The sequence below is a fragment of the Epinephelus lanceolatus genome, chromosome 24 (genome assembly GCF_041903045.1).
Source record: "Epinephelus lanceolatus isolate andai-2023 chromosome 24, ASM4190304v1, whole genome shotgun sequence".
NCBI classification, from domain to species: Eukaryota; Metazoa; Chordata; class Actinopteri; order Perciformes; family Serranidae; genus Epinephelus; species Epinephelus lanceolatus.
The window spans coordinates 22,767,947-22,782,075 of record NC_135757.1 but is presented as its reverse complement, the minus strand read 5'-3'; the positions used below and the strand labels follow the sequence as shown (position 1 = coordinate 22,782,075).

Sequence of the window (14,129 nt, the reverse complement as noted above, 5' to 3'; positions counted from 1 at the left end):
ATAAACCCTAAAGGCTTTGGTGATCCCTTTTGTTGTAGTGCCTCTATGTGGTTCACATTTGTGGTTTTTGACTAAAATGTCTTTGACCTTTGGGTGGTTTGCACGAAATTTGGCACCAACATTCATGTTCCCCTTGAATTATAGTTTCCTTGGTGTCCACTTAACTTTTCATCTAGCGCCATCATCAGGTCAAAATGTCAGTTACATCAGCCTCAACTGTACTTGTATTTAGAGATAATGAGCAAATGTTGGCATGCTAATACCATCATCATTAGCATGAGCACATTAGCATTAGCACTGTGAGCATGTAGCATTTAGAGCAAATCTCCACTGTGACTAAGTATAGTGTCACCAAGCTGCAAATATGGCTATTGACTCTTAGTGTTGTTGTAAGCTAAAACTCATGCTTGCCTGTGTAGAAGATTATGGTGGCTGACAAAGGCAAATTTGTTACAGGGGTCCAAACTATGGTAGTCCTGAGGGTCAAAACACAACAAGATTTCAGAAAACACAACAACATTTGCCGAAATACTACAGCATTTTAGAAAACACAACATTTCCAATAATCTGAAATGTTGTTGTATTTTGACGTTAGGTCTGTTGACTCTTAGTGTTGTTCTAAGAAAAAAAACCTCTTGCTTGCCCATGTAGAAGATTACAGTGGCTGATAAAGCCAAATATACTATAGTGGCCAAAAACTATGGTGGCCCTGAGGGTCAAATCACAGCAACAATTCAGAAAACACCACATTTCAGAAAACACTACAACATTTCGCAAAACAGTCGGTTTCAGATATCATAACAACTTTTCCCAAAATACATTTCAGAAAACACTACAGCATTTCAGGTGATGTTACAACATTTCCGGAAATACATCATTTCAGAAAACACGACAGTATTTCCCAAAATATAACATTTAAGGAAACAGTACAAGATTTCAGAAAACACAACACAACATTTTGGATAATCTGAAATGATGTTGTGTTTTGTAAAATGTGGTGTTCTGTGAAATATTGTAGTATTTTCTCAGTTGTTGTGTTTTGACTCTCAGCTCTGTCGTACAAATTATTTCCTGAGGCTTCAGAAACAATGCCAATTCGAAAATACATTTCGAGCTGCAAATGTTTTTTTGTTTTTTGGCTGCACCAAAAAAAAAAAAAGAAAAAGTTTTTTTTATTATTATTATTTATTTTTTTTATTTCATTTTATTTTATTTTATTTCTTTTATTTATTTAATTATTGCAGCATGTTTCTGTTGTATTTTTTCGATCGTTATCTGTGTTTTTGAATTGGTATAATTTCTGAAGCTGCAGCATGGCTCTCCTCATGCAAATGTGCCCCTGTTGGCCACCATACAAGATGCAAATTTAAGTAGTTTTGCCTAAAAGTTCATTGATAGCAAAATTTACAAATTGCTTTAAAATAACTGCACCAGTTGGTGCCTTTGCAGCTGTACAAGCTGACAGGAAATTTATAATAAAGTAAGCCAGTCGGCTCTTTTCCTTTCCTCTTAGTTTATTAATGTACAGAGCAATAATGCTGCAAAGCCCCATTTTCCTAAACCAGCAAAATTGGCCAGAAAAGACAGGAGCAAACCTGCCTCCCAGTTAAGAGAGGTCCAGGGAAATTGGCTCGTCAACATATCAGACACTCATCCTGGCGGTGATGTGTAGGCAAACGGCGGAAGAGAAACTCCGGAGTACTGAGTGTATTCTCAATTCACCAGTGTCAAGTGTGTAGTAGAGTGTTACTCTGGAGAGGATGTTCCCCTTACTGATTCTTGTAGAGCTGTGTGACAACAAAAGAGAAAGGAAATGGATACAAACAGAAGGAACAAGTGACATCAGAAGTGTTCAAACCTGAGCAAGAGACAGTGGGTGCTAGAGAGCAACAGATTTTGGAAATAAAAAGAAGAACACAAGAGGGAAATTGATAAGAAACCAACAGAGTGAGTGACAAAAACACGCAAAGGCACCCTTGAAGTTAATGACGACACTGAGATGCCAGGCACGTTCGCAGGCAGAGGGTGCAGTCGGGGAGAGAAAGCTCATTTTAGGGAGCAGCCTGGCATAAATCACACAGCAAAATGCTAATGCTGAAGCCTCGCTAACGGAAGGGACTGATAGGGGAGCTGTCGTTGATTTATTCACACCTTCACAATACAGCACACAGATGATAGCAGGTGGTTGCAGCACTAGCAGTGCCAGCCCCGGCGCACATCAAAGCCGAATATCCGAACGAGAGCGGGGTTCGAAGGAGGATCAGGTGCTGTTTGTGGAGAAGTGCTGGTCCAAGAACAGTGTCCCCATAAAAGCAATTTGTCAAAACACCAAATGTTTGTCAAGAGGGAGGACACAGCTTCAAACTGACACAGAGTGGAATCTATTATTGAAGCGTCCCTGAAACCAAGAAACACTGAATCAAAGGCTGTCTGTGTTCATGTCTAATTCTGCAAACAGAGAGGCTGCAGAATATCTCTGCTCATTGATTTTTTTTGTCATGGTTGTGATTGGCAGCGAGTATAACGGCCACCCTTCTGTCTCGTGTGCTGTTTCATCAGAATCGCCTTATCCGTGTCCCAGAAAACAGTCAAAGCCGGATTTAGCTTTTGTTATATTTGATTTTTGTGACTGAATCCATCCATCCATTTGCAAAGATGCACATTGTTTCTCATGTGCCTGTTTCCAAATACTTTGCATCTGAATTTCGAGGCATTACGTCACATGACAGCAGGGTTTAAAAATGTAGTTTTTGCCAACTCAACCTGTATGGTTCTGTGGATGGTAAGCTTGGTTGAGTCATCGTTTGGTTGATCGGTCAGCCACTTTGGTCCAGACTGAAATATCTCAAAAACTATGGGATGGATTGGCATAAGATTTGGTGCAGACATTCATGCCCATGCATGGATGAATGTTTGTAACTTTGGTGATTCCTTAACTTTCTATTCAATGCTATTATCAGCCCAAATGACCACATACCTTCAAAATTAATTATAAAAACAAATAATATAACAGACTGTCTATTTGCACCTAGGTGAGAAAAGTCACTCTGCAACTATTCCGTTATTTACACCCATCCTTACAATGTGTCATCATGGAACCCTCTGCATGCTGTGGCTGGCTAGTAATTGGCATGTCGATGCGTAGAGGTCAGAGATGGTAAGGTGTAGAGCAAAGAGATCATGGTTAGGGCTGGTACTAGTCAATCACAGGGTTAAATTCGGATTGGATTAAAGATTAAGGTGGTCAGTTTACGAGAAAACAACTCACAGAAAGTCAGGTGAGCGACGCAAATTATAGAGAATAAGGTCCTGATCACACAGGACGGCTTTTTGTAAAAAGGCTTTTTACTCGTGGTTTTTGCGTTGCGATTCACCTTACATTTTCTGTGCTCTAGGCACCTGAGGCCTGTACTACGAAGCAGGATTTGGAGTTAGCGAGGTAACTTTGGGGTTAACTCTGGGTTTTCAGTACTACGAAGCCGGTTTTCTTTTTACGGGATAAATCACCGAGGCAACTTATGCTGAATAGCCAACCTGCTCCGGAGCAGGTTAACTTCAGGGTATTGGATCACAGCCTGTCAACACCCCGACCCCTGGAGTGACAGGTAAAAAAAGAGGAGCCTATATGCTGTTATATTCAGTAGAATCATTTCATTGTTCCAGGGGCTCTATTTCCACTGGTTTTAAAACAGGGCTATTAACAAACTGAGCGGTCGTTTACACACTAAACCCATGATTTTAGCAGGATTTGAAATTATGCAAAGTTTAGTTTAATCCTCAGTGATGGCTGACAGTGCTGCTACTTTTACACTCTGATTCATCACTGCAGTTCAACATAACATGAGACACCTGTGTGATGAGAACTAGGATAAAACAGATCATATTTTATTAGTAAAATAATCCACACACTGTTAATCAGCTCCTGTTATTATAAATGTAACATTTCATTCAGTCAGACGTCATCAGTCATTAACTACTCTTTACTTCGGTAACAGCCTGGTGTTACTTTAAAGTGTTCATGTGACATATTCAGAGGAGTTTCATCATCATCCAACTAAACAGCAAAACATACTCTGTCTTTGTCAGAGAGGCCCATAGCCATAGCTCAGTGATAAATGCATGTATTTTAAGACTCTGATAATGGTGAATTTTTTTAGATCTTCCATTTTCAGATTACAGTTTGTCGTTTATATTCTGAGCCACTGACATTTTACTGTCTCATCAACATTCACTGTCACTACCGTTCTATCTCATCTCATATCAAGCAGCCTACTTCATTCATGGTTCTGATGATGACACTTGCAATTGACAACCCCGCCTCTTTTACATGAACGCGTTTGTGGCTGGATGGGAAAACCCAGAACTGACTTAACTAGTTGATAACCAGCTTCGTAGTACCGGTTATCCAAAAGGTTAATGTTAGGGTTAGTTGACCCAGATAAGGGTCTATGTTCAAAAGGATCATGAATTCAAACAGAGATCTGACCTTGAAATGAAGTTTCATGGGTGTAATACTGAATGTGTTTTTCTTGAGGTGCAATCTGAGAAAAGAAAAGTGATTGTAGGATGTATATATCGTCCTCCTAATACAGATATCAACAACGTTAAAGAATGTCTTCTAGATATCTTGGAACTTGTTGATAAAGAGGGTAAACTGTGCTATTTATTAGGTGACTTCAATGTTGATCTCTTAAACAAGAACAAACAGCACATAGATGACTTTACAAATATATTGTCTTCAAATTATTTTTATCCCCTTATCTGCAAGCCCACAAGAATAACTAGCCAATCCTCTACACTGATAGACAATATTTTTACTAATGCGCTGACTGATGTCATAAAATCTGGTATCCTTTATACAGATATTTCTGATCATCTTCCTGTTTTTCAGTTCTCTTCCATACTCAACAAACAGCATATAAATAAATCAAAGAGAACTTGTTTTAGAAAAATAACATTAACAATTTCTCAAGTATATTAGCAAAGATGTCCTGGGAAACAGTATATGAAGTTTCTGATGTGAATGTGGCTTATAATAATTTTTATGCAAAATTTCATTCTGTTTTTGACAAATGTTTTCCTCTGATTTCTAAAAGTAAAGGAAGCTCTGCACACTTTAACAAACCATGGTTCACTATAGAACTTAGGAAATCTGCTTTAAAGAAAAACAAGTTATATAAAAGGTATTTGCAAAGCCCTAGTCCTCTAAATTGTGCTACATACAAAAATTATAGGAATAAATACAATCACTTTATTAGAAATGCTAAACGTAATTACTATAGTGGTCAATTTACCCAATCATCAAATAATTCAAACTCTACATGGGATATTTTAAAAGAATTACTCAACAAGAAAAACTCCTCTACTCCATCCCAGACTACATTTCAGGATGGCACATTAATGATAACAGAGCCAACACAAATTGCTAATAAATTTAATGATTTCCTCATAAATGTGGGACCACGTCTTGCAAAGCATATTGAAAATGTTCATGATTCTCCTTCTAACTTTATAAATGAAGTGTATCCCTCTTTAAATAATTTTGAACCAATAAAGCCCTCAGAAATACTTGATATCATTAAGAATCTTAAAAACTCCTCTGCTGGTCATGACGAAACAGCCTATCTGATCAAAAAAGTTGCACCTGCAATTATTGTTCCTTTAACATTTATTTTTTTGTTGTCACTTGAATCTGGTATTATCCCACAAGATCTAAAACGTTCCAAGGTCATCCCACTGTTTAAAGCCAATGATCCATATTTTCGTATTTTCGAATTATCGCCCTATATCAGTTCTCCCTTGCTTTTCTAAGATACTTGAGAAGTTGGTATATGCCAGAATTTTGAAGCATCTGGATGTCAACAATATTTTGTATGAGCATCAATGTATCAATATCAATATACGCTCTAGGAGTTTTCTTAGACTTATCAAAAGCTTTTGACACTGTTTTATTACAAATTTTATTATCAAAAATGTCTTGTTATGGTTTTAAAAATAAGGTTCTGCAATGGGTTGAAAATTATTTGCACAACAGAGAGCAATATGTAATTTTTAATGATAAACTGTCACAGCGGGACGTTCTAAAATGTAGAGTTCCACAAGGGTCCATTTTGGGTCCATTGTTGTTTTTGATATACATTAATGATTTACCAAAAGCGTCTAGTATTTTGTCACCTATCTTATTTGCTGACGACACCAATCTCTTTGCTACTGACAGTACCATTGACTCACTTATTGATAAGGTAAATTCTGGGCTCATTCAATTTGCTCAGTGGTTTCACTTCACTTAATGGTTTCACTTAATGTCAAAAAATCTAATTTCATCATCTTTAAGAACAAGAATAAGAATTACAATCCAGAAAAAACTTAATACTTAAAAAAATAATAACAATTTACTTTCTAATGTTTCATCAGCAAAGTTTTTAGGTGTCAATATTGATGAGAAACTTTGTTTTAAGATTCATTGTGAATTTGTGTGCAAGAAGGTCTCAAAATCCTACGGTATGGAGGTTAAATAACTCCTTACTTGGGGATGAGCGTTTTAAGGAAAAAATAAAAAATAGTATGAAGTCCTACTTGGAGATAAATGACAATGGGGGAGTAACATCTATAATACTGTGGGAAGCCGCTAAAGCAACATTAAGAGGAGAAATAATAGCATATTCTTGCTGGAAAAAAAGGCAAAGAGAAAAAGAAAAGAGAGTGTTGGAAAATAAAGTAAAGAAATTACAAGAAGAGCATGAAAAATGGATGAATAAAGATATACAAACACAATTAATTGCAGCAAAAAAAGCTTTGGAAACAATAGAAATACAAGAAATTGAAAAGAAACTCATGCTCTGTAGACAAACATACTATGATAATAGCTCAAAAGCACTGAAGATATTAGCAACTAAATTAAAGAAACAGAGAGAGAAAACTGCAGTAACCACCATTATAGATAAAAACTACATAAGTAAGAGGGGCAAGTTGGAAATAGCTTCATGTTTTAGAGATTACTATCAGAACCTCTATACCCCAGAAGAAGCAGAAGTCGACAAGCAGGAAATGAAAAAGTACTTGGAACTCTTAAACCTCCCAACAGTGACAGATAAATTGAATGATGATTTAGTACAGTCAATAGGAGAAACAGAAATTCTAACGGTAATTCAGAAAAGCAAAATTGGAAAAAGTCCCGGGAGTGACGGTTTCACTTGTGAATTCTATAAGGAATTAAGGTACTTGCTTTCTCCCATTTTATGCAGAGTTTTTAATGAAATTCTACAAACAGGAAACTGGCCAGACTCGTGGAACTCAGCAATTATTACTGTAATACCTAAAGAAGGAAAAGATTTAAAACACTGTTCATCTTATAGACCCGTGTCCCTCCTAAACGTAGATCAAAAGCTTTTCACATCAATTATAGCAAATAGACTTTCACATATACTACCTAAAATTATTAATTTAGATCAGACAGGATTTGTCAAAGACCGTCTTTTAAGTGACAATGTTCGACGTACTCTTAATGTAATTGACTATACAATAAAAACAAAACAACAAATGATAACATTGATGTTAGACGCTGAAAAGGCCTTTGATCGGGTGTCATGGCCCTTTTTATTTGCAGTGTGTGAGAGGTTTGGCTTCCACCAAACTTTTATTAATTTGATGAAGAATATGTATAAAGAACCAAAAGCAAGAGTTAGAGTGAATGGGATCCTTTCTAAAACTTTTAATTTAAAAAGAGGAACAAGACAGGGAGACCCGTTATCCCCACAACTATTTGCTTTATACATAGAACCATTAGCGGAGAGGATTCGGGTAAGTGAAAAGATAAAAAGTCTCATAATTAAGGAAGATGAACAGAAATTAGCAATGTACGCGGATGATATTATAGTGTACCTCACAGATATACATAATTCATTACCTGCATTACTAGATGAAGTTGGAAATTATGGAATACTGTCTGGTTATAAGTTAAATTTAAATAAAACTGAAGCTATGGAAATTGGTACCCATTTGGAGAGAGACTTTAAAAAACAGTTTGATTTTAAATGGGACCAGAACAAAGTGAGATATTTAGGCGTTATCAAACCCAATAATTTAGACCTAATATATCATTGTAACTTCGGGAATCTGGAGAATTTAGTAAAGCAGGATCTGAATAGGTGGAAAATTTTACCTCTCACCTTATTTGAAAAGATAAATATTATTAAAATGAATATTCTGCCATGCTTTTTGTTTTTATTTCAGAATTTGCCTACATACATACCACCTACAAGTTTTAATGTTTGGGATGGGCTGCTTAGAAAATTTTTATGGGATGAAAAGAAGCCAAGAGTGAAACTCAAAATTATGCAACAAAAAAAAGAAAGAGGGGGACTTGTATTACCAAATTTGATTAACTACTATTACTCAGCACAGGTGAAACCAATTTTAATATGGATGAATAATGAGATGAGACCCAAATGGAAACTCATCGAGTTTAATTTAGCTGAATCACTCAGCACCTTGATTTTCTCAGATTCTAAAAAAGCACAGACTAAAACACAAAGTTACTCAGTAGATAATACATTTAAAATCTGGAGAAGAATATGTAAAATAACTAAGGTTAAGGAACAGGAAATCACTTGTCTAAGAGAGATAGCTTGGGACCCAGATTTTAAGCCAAACAGTATTGATGAGGTTTTTAAAAAATGGGAGAGTAAGGGCCTCATAAGATTTTATCAAATGTACAAGGAGGAAGTAATGGATTCTTTTGAAAATATAGCAAATAGATATGGTTTAAATAAGAATCACTTTTACAGATATTTGCAAGTAAGAAATTATTTGAAGGAAAAAGTCCAAATTACATCTCTTGGAGATCTCCATCCCCTTCTGAGACATATGATAAAGGCCAATCAAAACCAGAATTTGAAAAATATAACTGGACAAATGTACCAAATACTGCAGGATTACAGAACCGAAGACATAAACAACATTAAGGATAAATGGCAGATAGAACTGAAAACATCTATATCAGATGATGAGTGGAAACAGAGTCTTAAAGATAATTTCTCAAACATAAAATCGCCCTTCTGGCAAGAATACGCTTGGAAGATAAATATACGGTATTTTAGAACACCGGTGATGTTAAGCAAATATACACAGAATAATTCTAGCTGCTGGAGGGAATGCGGTGAGGACAAAGCGGACCACACTCATATTTTCTTTACATGTAAAAAAATAGAAATTTATTGGTCAGAAGTCATACACACAACAGAACAGATGTTTGGGAAATTGGGCCAATTTAATAAACATACTTTATGGTTGGGAATAGGTATTAATGGCCTTCAAAAGGAAGAAGAATATTTATTTTGGATTCTGAGAATTACAGCACTCAAACAAATAACAAGAAACTGGAAAAAGTTGGAAGCCCCCAAAGTAAATAAATGGCTAGAGACTGTAGAAAATATTTACAGGATGGAGAGGGTAACTTATAGAATTAAAATGAAAGAAAAGTGGTTGGAAAAAAGATGGGCTCGGTTTAAATTAAAGTAACTAGAGATATCCTTGGTATACAGTAGAGATGAAGCCTTTTTCTCAACTACTCACAATTATGTGTGCATTATTATTATTATTTTTTTTTTAATTTATTTATTTATTTATTTACTTTTTGGTCGTTGGGTAATGTTATTTACCTATTTTTTTCATTTATTTTGGTTACTTTGGGGGTATTTGTGTATATGTATTTTAAGTTATGAAAGGTTATATTTTGACCATGCCATGTGGGTGAAAGATAACTAAAACGAAATACTGTGTCAAGTTATTTAAATAACAGGATGGGTATTGCAGAAATGTTGTATACTGTATTGGCACAATAAAGTATAAAAAAAAAATAAAATCCTTAGGTATCATAAAAAAGATTAAACCCTATTTAAAAACAAGTACTTTATTAACCTTGTACTACAGTTTAATTTATCCCCATATCTCTTATTGCAATTTAATTTGGGCTAGCACTTATCCTTTTTACTTACAACCAATTCATAGACTCCAAAAATCCTTTGTAAGAATTGTTACTAACTCTCCATATTTAGCTCCATCCACACCTCTGTTTAAAAAATTACAAATACTAACAATCTATGACGTGAATAAGTATCAAACAGGAATCTTGATGTATAAAGTCATATGTTTTCCGTTATCTTTACCCAAACATTTTCATAATTATTTTGAGTTTAATTCTGATTATCATTCATACTCTACAAGAAGGAGGAATGATTTGCATATCCCCTTGGCTGAAACAAAGTTTATAGATTTTTAACACATTTGTGTTTTTCTCTTCAGTTTTATTTCATTCAAATATATCTTTGGGCTATTTAAATGTATTCTGAGGTATCATTTATTCCATTTGTGTGTGTGTGTGTGTGTGTGTGTGTGTGTGTGAGAGAGTGTGAGTGTGAGTGTGTGTGTGTGTGTGTGTGTGTGAGTATGTGAGTGTGTGTGTGTGTCTAAGCACAGACGTAAGCCTATGTACGAAGCTTATATAGTTTTGTAATTGTCGTTTTTTTTAGGAGGGGGGGCCGCTTGTAAGCCCACTCGGGTTTTTATGACCTCTCCTGCACATTTTGTCTTATATTTTCTTTTTTTCTGTGTAATGTTCCTTTTTTTTCTTATAAGTGCAAACAATAAACAACAACAACAACAACAACAACAACGTATATAGGGCAAGTTGAACTGGCTTTGTAGTACAGGCCTCTGGAGTGTTTGCCAGAGCGCTCTGAACTCCTTGAGTTGAAAAAACTTCAACTCAGAGTGGAAAAATGTCCTACGTCATTTTTTTCCCCCATTGTCCAATTGGTTGATTTGAGAGGTGGGCTTTCAGTGGTGGTTACGACAACAAAGTTATAACTGGTAAACAATGGAGGAGAAACTGGTGGTAGCAGTTGCTGGATACCTAGAGCTATACGGCCTGACAATAGACAGCAGGTTGTCAAACTGCCTTTAAGTCATCCTAGAATATGCCTGGAAATGGCCATCATGGCTGCGAAGCTCCTGGACCAACTGGTGGTAAGCAAGGGATTCCACTACATCTCCATCAACAACCACAAATCCCACACCATCCCTGTCTTACATGGAGTCCCTCAAGGCTCAGTGCTTGGCCCGATCCTCTTCATTCTCTACATGCTCCCACTAGGTCACATCATCCGCCGCCATGGTCTTCACTTTCACTGTTATGCCAATGATACCCAGCTCTACATCACCACCACAGCCATTACCCCTGCCATTCTCTCTACCCTCACCGACTGTCTCACCGACATCAAAACCTCCTCCAAAACTTCCTAAAACTCAACAGCAATAAAACGGAAATTATCATCTTTGGCCCAAAATCCATCCTCCCCACCTCCCAGGATTTCTCACTCTGCATCGATGGTCACTCTGTCACTCCCTCCCCCCTGGTCAGAAACCTCGGCATCATCATGGACCCCACACTCTCCTTCAAGTCACACATCAACCACGTCACCAAAACATCTTTCTTCCACCTCCGCAACATTGCACGCCTTCGCCCCACTCTCTCCTCCTCTGCCGTCGAAACATTCACCAACGCCTTCATCACCTCCAGACTCAACTATTGCAATAGCATCCTGTATGGCCTCCCCACCACTGTTCTTCAAAAACTGCAATATGTTCAAAACTCGGCTGCCCGATTGCTCACTCACTCCCCCTCCAGAGAACACATCACTCCCATCCTCCGTCAACTTCACTGGCTTCCCATAAAACAATGCATCAATTTCAAGATCCTCCTCACCACCTACAAAGCCCTGAACAACCTTGCACCCTTATACCTGACCAATCTCCTCCATCGCCATTCTCCCACTCGCTGCCTCCACTTCTCCAATGCCAACCTTCTCACCCCCATCACCAAGACCAAGTCCCGCACCCTGGGGGACAGCGCATTCGCCATCGCCGCCCCTACCCTCTGGAACTCCCTGGCCATTCGGAACTCTGACACACTCCCCTCATTCAAGAGCCAGCTTAAGTCCCATCTCTTCAGGATCTACAGCATCTGAAAATCCTCCCCCCTTCATCCTCCACCCGCTCTCTGTCTTAATATGTGGTCCCTTTGTAGTGTAGTGTATAGTGTTGTTTATTTGCCTTTTGTTTGAGTGTCTTGTTTGAGTGTCCTTTGATTGAGTGTTTTGTTTGAGTGCCTGTTTCTGTGCGTATTCTTTTGTAAAGCATCTTTGAGTATCTAGAAAAGTGCTATATAAAACCGATTTATTATTATTATTATTATTAAGGGGATCCACCCTCTTTTTTAGGGTCTCATGTACCCACACAGATCTCAGGAAGGTGAGGGTAAGGATGTGATGGGTTGGTTGCCTGGCAACAATAAAAAAGGCGCAGCAAGCATTTTTTTTGTTGTTGTTTGTTTTTTGTTTTCACTAGTTGCATTCAATTAAAAAAAAAAAAGGCAGCGTGGTGCGCCTTGTGTTTTGCAACCTGCAAAATGCTTTCAGTGTGATCGGGACCTAAGATGTAGTGGATGAATGGGTTAACCACAGGACTTTCACACAGCAGACTGGGACTTGAGTCCCTTGTGAGACAATGCTTAGACTTTGTTGACTTATTGTTGTCAGGTTTTAGGATGTATTAAGCTGCTAAATGTACACTGCATACATAAACTTTAGCAGAAATGGATTTTATGGATTTTCTCCTATGGATTTTCTCTGTGACTGTGCGTCATAGCGAGAAGCCACGCATATCACGTGAAACAGCGGAACCGTAGCTTTCCGACAAGACCACTTATCAGTATTCCAATGTTTTCACAGTGAAAAAAAATGATAAAGTTACACTAAAATTATGTATAACAAAGCTTTCATACAGCTTTGCACACACATTACTCTTGGATGGGGGCGTCGGTGGCTTAGTGGTAGAGCAGGCACCCCAAGGTGCAAGGCTGCAAGGCTGTTGCCGCAGCGGCCCGGGTTCAAGTCCAGCCTGTGGCCCTTTGCTGCATGTCAGCCCCTCTCTCTCTCTCTCTCCCCCCTTCACACTTAACTGTCCTGTCCATTAAAGGCAAAAAATGCCAAAACAAAACATTACTCTTGGATGTAATACTCGCGAATGCAGGCTTGAACAGAAATGCCACGCATTTCACATGAAAGCGCAGGACCAGAGCTTTCCAGTGATACCACACACATCATTGTGCTGTCATCCCATCATGCTATGAGTACAGATCAAGTGTCTACAAAATAAAAACCTGACGAATTTCTTCACAATCCATTATACAGATCTTGTTATCAGTCACTTCATATAGTGAGGAATATCGTATCTTACCACATCTTAGGCTTGCGTGTGTTTCTCCCTGTCTATCCACGTTTGTAGTCCAGCTTTCAAGATGCAAATATCTCCATATTGTACGGTTGACACTCCATCAAACTTTGTATGACAATACCAGCCACTTCACCTTTGTGCACCCAGACAACTGAGGCCTAATTATGCATGCTGACAGGGCAGTAGTCACCATATACACTGAGGGGGACACGTTACTGCAAACAAAGTGACAAATATTATCTTGGAGGACATCATTGCACTTGGTTGACTATATTTCTATGATCTTAGATGTAAATATTGCATGTTTCTTTCAGATAAAACACATTTTTGACTTGTGAATGAGTCAATGGAATTTCTTGAAATATTGAAAAAATACTGGCAATCATGTCCGCCTGGCACAAACCACATGTTTTGGACAACTGTGAAGTGACAGAGTGTCCCACCATCATGGTTCTTATATTGCCAGATTCCAGAGAGTCTCCCCTCTTCATATATGGCTCTTCATATATGGCAGAATATGTCTTCTTCCAACTTGCTATGCTGAGATACATGTAAAAATGTAAGAATTTAGTAACACAGATTTGTTTTTTTTCATTGATATTGATGAGGACATGTAATGATGGCAAATCTGGATAGCCCAGATTGTCCTGAAAAAAACAACATATAGCATGTGTATGTAGCCTTTATAATGACTGTAATATGAGCTTTAAAGTAAAGGCAGTAAAAATACCCCAAAAAAGTCCTAGGGCCCATAGGGTTAACATCACATTACTTGGACACCATAGTGTTAATAACCACATTAGTGAATGAATGAATGAATGAATGAATTAGCATCA

General features: G+C 37.5%; 1 protein-coding gene across 3 annotated transcripts in view; it reads left to right on the top strand.

The window, feature by feature from the left end:
- The window catches only part of ncam2a (neural cell adhesion molecule 2a), a 546,541-nt gene that overhangs the window by 374,224 nt on the left and 158,188 nt on the right, over positions 1 to 14,129 (top strand). The window lies entirely within an intron of this gene.